We start from the raw sequence: 5,407 nt of genomic DNA, 5'->3' as shown, positions 1-5,407 counted from the left end.
GTCGTGGAGCGCTTGCGTGGGCCGGGGCTGACTGGCACAGCCAGAGGGGCACTGTGCACGCTCAAGGGGGCCTGGGGAGAGCACCCCAGGACCCCGGCTACACCGCCTGCTGCCGGAGCAGTGCTGTGTGACAGGGTTTTCTCTATTTATTACAATATTTATTGTTCTCGGTGCTGCTGATGTCATGTTGGAGGGTGGGGGGGCTCCAGAGCGGCAAGGGGAGCGCTGGGTGGGGCACAGATCTACCCTTGGGGTGCTGGAGTGGGGCACAGAGCTACCCCTTTGGGGCCAGCCAGTGCCTCTGGCCCTCTGCGCTGTGGGTAGCTTGGGGAGGGGGGTGCACTGCAGAAACGGGCATGCCAGAAACACCGCAACCCAAAGGAGACCTTTATTGGGGACTCTCCAGCCACTGAACAGAACATGGCATTTCTTACATCTTCCTCCTGCGCTGGGGCCCGGACGTGCCCGGGGAGCCCCTAAAACGCAGCTCCGATACCTCTATCTATATACATATACATACATCCACGAGCAGGGACAGGTATGCAGCAGGGTTACAAGTGGGACAAAGTCCTGCAGCGAGAGATGCACGGTGTGGAGGGCTGTGACGCCCCACTCTAAGCACTCTGGGTGGAAGAAGGGTGAGCGCTGAAGCATGGGACAGGCAAAGCCCAAGCCAGCAGCTGCTGCTGCAATGCCAAGCACAGGTGGCCAGAGGGCATGCGACCACCACGGGAGGCCAAACCCACAAACTGCGCAGCACTCTGCACACCAGACCCCTGTCCACCCCAGCCCTTGGCAGTAGCAGGGAGAGGGTCCACTCCAGCCCTCCAGCGTGGCCCAGCTCGGCAGCCAGCGGGCTGTTCCATGGCGGGGGGCATCGCTCCCTGCCCTGCTTGGGGCTCACGCGATGGGCAGGGCGTGCTGGGCCTTCACCTGGCGAGAAAGCACTTGTGGCAGTAAGGGGGAGTACTGCCAGGGCAGCCCTGCATCAGGGGACTGCTGTGCCCTGGGGACACAGACACAGAGGCTGGGGACAGCCAAGAAGAATGCGTCCCATGTGTCCCCATACACATGCTGCACCCAGCTGGCCCCTCAGCTCTCCCCCCTCAGCCACCACTCTGCTGGCAGAGCACAGGGTGTCTGCCATCTGTGCCCATCCCCAGGGCATCAGGGCTCATCAGGGCGGGGACACCCACCCCTATCCCACCACTGGCTGCTGGGGTGGACTCACCTCCAGGTTCGTCCTGGCCTTGCGCAGCACGTTGTGGGTCCTGGTCACTGCGAGGGAGAGAGGATCAGGGGTCAATGAGGTCCCTGGGCTATGGAGCCCCCGCAGTCATCCAGGGACAAGGCCAGCTTGGCTGTGCCCCCCAGCAGCAGGATGCCACCCAGGCCACGTACGCTGGCTCACGATGAACTGCTCCATGCTGTCCTTGAGCTGGGCTGTGCTGCGCAGCTGCTCGGCCGTGCTTTGCAGGGCATCCTCCCTCTGAGACAGCTGGGCTCGCAGTGCCACGATCTCTCCCCGCAGTTCCTGCTCCTGGGACAAGACGAGCACGGTGAGCGCTCAGCCCTGAGTGCCCTGCCAGCCCCCAGCCTGATGCTTACCTTGCCCTGGTGCTGGGCCGGACTGACGGGCAGCACGGCGCTCCAGAAGGCGTCAAGGAGAGACGCACACTCCTCCAGGACGCGGTGCAGGGCGCTGGCGCTGCCCCAGAGGTGCCCCGCGCCTGCCCACCCCAAGGCCTGTGGGAGAAGGGTGCGGGAGCAGGTGCTGCTGGGGCACCCGCATCCCGCTGCACCCAGGGACTTGCTGTGCCCAGCCCAGCACTGCAGAGCAGTGCCGGCAACAGCCCCCAGGCTGGACGCTACCTGCTGTTTGCCAGCCCTGCAAGGCTCGGGGCTGATATTGGGCTCAAGAGCTGCTTTATGCATGGTCGACAGAGCAGGGTCCAGCCACTGCCAGCCCCGTCCTGCCCACGCTTTACCTCCTTTCCCGGGAGCGGGCAGTTGGGCAGCCCGAGCGCTGGGCGTGTGAGACGCATCAGCTCGTAGGCCAGTGCCTTCCCCTCCAGGATGTGCTGCTCCAGGGCCTGGTAAGTGTCCAGGTGGCCAATGATGTGAGCCCCTGTCAGTCCCTTGCTCTTCCTCACCAGTGGGTCTGCCCCACGTGGCTCTGTGGGACAAGGAGGGCAGGGTGAGGACCATTGCCTGCTCCCCCTGTGGCCCTCCACGTCCCATCCCAGGGGCCTGGCTTTGCCCTGGGTTCTGACCCTTGCTCAGCAGGGGTGCTGCCACAAGTTTGTCAGGTCTCAGCAGCCCCTGAGGCACATGTGTGGGCAGGCTGCGGTACCCACCATCCATCTGCCGGGCCACCGCGGTGTCAGAAGGCAGTGGGGAGAAGAGGGGAGCTGCTGAGCTCGTGCCAACATCGCGCACTGGAGGAGATGGGAAGCAGCCTGGAACAAGAAGCGTCTGAGCCCCTGTGGATGGCCATGGCTCCACGCCTGGAGCAGCTGAGCGGCCTTCCCTCCCTTGCTGCCCGCCTGCAGGGTCACCGTGTCCCTCCTACTGCCATGACAAGGAGAGGTGCTTGGGGTCCCTAAGGTTTGCAGAGGGGCCAGGCACCCTAGGACCAGAAGCTGTGCAGAAGACCTGGGCTGGTGGCAGGGTCTGGCGGGGCTGGTGTGGGTCCCATACCTGCATGGGTCTCGGCAGAGGGGCTGGGGAGGCTCTCGTAGACGTGCAGCTCTGCACGCAGGGTCTGCAGGAGCAGGCGGTGCTCCTCACACTGCTGCTGCAGGAGCGTCACTGTGTGCTGTAGCCTACAGAGGGGTGACGCGTGGGTCCAGGACCAGCCATGACACGCAGCCCTGCTGGCCCCAAGGCCACAATGCCCCAAACCTTACCTGCTGTTGTCCTCCTGCAGAGCGCGCCGCTCGTCCCGGAGCTGCCGGACACTCTCTTGGTGCTCAGCAAGCTCCTCCACCAGCCTCCGCTGCTCCCCACGCCTCTGGCCCAACTCTGCTTCAGCCTCCCGCACCCGGGAGCAGGCAGCCAGGAGCGCCTCCTGCACCCGTGCCAGCTCTGGGGACAGAGCGCATGGAGGTGTCACTGCCACCCCACTCAGCCAGTGTCCTCTGGGACGCTGGTGGCCTGGCCCTACCTTGGGAGAGGTGGTCACGCTGGAGCCGCAGGGTCCTGTTGTCGTCACGCAGAGCCTGGTTCTCCCCGCTCAGCTGCAGCCCTGGCTCCAGCCCCTGGGCGTAGGCATCACTGGGCAACCCTGCAAAGCGGAGACGGGTGCTGAGTCTCTCTCCCGACACCCTGCCATGCATGGGGTGAGCGCCCTCCCTGTGCAATGGGGTGTGCAAAGGCTGAGCCCCCACAAAAGCTCCCTGGCAGCCCCGGCCCCAGCGCAGCACTGTACCGCTGGCCTTGCTGGTGGAGGCCAGGCGGCGTTCGAGCTGCTCCCGGAGCCGGTCGTTGGTGCAGATGGACTCCTCGAGGCGCTGGCGCAGGCTGCGGATCTCCACCAAGTGCTCCTCCAGCAGGTCTGCCCCTGCCACAACCGAGGAGATGGCTCAGGGCAGGGATGGCTGTGGTGCCTGCCCCATGCCGTCCCCACTCTCCTGCCCCATACAAGAGCCATGTCCCACAGCCATTCTGGTGCCGGGTCTCCTCCCTGTTCCCCCACAACCAGCCAGGATACCCCTCTGCTCTCCAGCATGGACCTTACCTGTTAGCTTCTGGCTGGAGGGGTACCCTGATGGCAGGGCCCTGTAAGGTAGCCGGCTGGGAGGGGGTACGTCCCAGGGGGTGTGGGTGTTGGTGCCCCCGGGGATCTCAGCCAGGCTCTGCAGCACGCCGTGTCGGCAGAGCGATGCTGGGGCTTTGCTGCACTCTCCGAAGGGGCCCAGTGGGGCTGTGGGCTTTGCTGGTGCCACGGGCAGCGTCACACCTGCACACACAGGGTAAAGTGGTGATGAGGAGGAGGGCAATGAGCAGGGAGGAAGAACGGGGGTATCACACTCTTGGCCATGTTCTTTTTGCCTCCTTCTTGCCCTGCCCAACGGTGCAGCCCCATGTGCCGCCAAGGTGATCCCCCCATCATTGGCCTCTTATCCTGGTCAAACCCATTCCTCCTGAAGAGCAGAGGCTCTCCCAGGGCTTGCTGATTATGTGACATGAGTTGGAGGGTCTCAGCCCCACTCCTACACAACAATTAACCAAACCAGCCCTTTTGCAGGGACCCTAGGATGTGCAAGTGCCCCCACCAAGGGCTAGTGCTGCCTCAGGCTGTGTCCATTCCACCCGCCAGGTCCTCTCTACATGAGAGCCTCACGTCCCCACCATCCCCCAGCCAGAGCGATGGGACCCAGCCTGGAAACGGTGGCCCTGGGCAGCAGGAGAAGGGCCAGGGCAGGACAGGCAAGTCAGAGAGTGCGGGGGACCATGCGGCACAGCACGGCACAGGGCGGCGCAGCACGGCACAACGTGGCACACAGGGCAGACAGGACCAACCCCATGCTGGAGGCGCGTGCTCACTTTCTCCCAGCTGCCTCCGGAGCACCTGCAGTTCCTGTTGTGCCTCGGCCAGGGAGCAGATGGGGGTCCCACAGCAGCCCAGGAGTGGGGGGGCTGCAGGAGGGAGGGGCCCAGCAGGAAGGAAGGGGGGCAGCCCTGGGGCCAGTGCAGGCAGGGTGGCACTAACAGGTTTGGACAAGGAATCAAATTGAAGGCCTAGAGACAGGAGAGAGATGGAGAGAGATGTTAACACAGCTCTGGCTCAGCCTGGCATGGACCCCTCCTCCCGGGGCACTGGGGTCCCCAGCACGCCCCGAGCAGCCAAGTCCCCGTGTCCAGAGGCATTGCGGGCTGGGACAGCCGACACGAGCCCGGTCATGTCCCAGCCTTGCAGGGCTGCGGTACCATGGCAGGGCTTCCCGAGAGGTTCCCCTGCAGCCCCAGGTGCTGTGTGCTCACCCCCTAGGCTGGCGTTGGGGCACGGTGCTCCGTGGGCAGCCCCTGCCTAGGCCTGATCAGCACCTACTGCTGCAGGGACCCACAAGCTACAGAGGGGCTGCACGTCCCCAGCCCACGGTTGTAGCCCCTGTGCACCCCGTGGCACCTGTGAGTCGGGCGGGCTCCTCGTGGCACTGGCTGCACTCGCTGGCCCCATCCCCGTCGGAGCAGGGCTCCAGCCCCTCGGACACGAAGGATGTGCTGGTGGCAGAGCAGGACGACTCTGAGGGTGGGTGGCTGCTGCCTGGGGACTCGCAGCGCTCCTGCAGCTTCGTCTCCAGGCTCTTGATCACCTTCTCCTTCTCCTGGAGCTCCCGGCTGAGCCTGTGGATGTGGGCCATCACCGGGGCTGGCAGGGGCAGGGGCCCCCCCAACCCACACC

This window comes from Phaethon lepturus, unplaced genomic scaffold, assembly GCF_000687285.1.
Source record: "Phaethon lepturus isolate BGI_N335 unplaced genomic scaffold, ASM68728v1 scaffold33196, whole genome shotgun sequence".
NCBI classification, from domain to species: Eukaryota; Metazoa; Chordata; class Aves; order Phaethontiformes; family Phaethontidae; genus Phaethon; species Phaethon lepturus.
The sequence above is the reverse complement of the archived record's forward strand: the minus strand, read 5'-3'. Positions refer to the sequence as shown.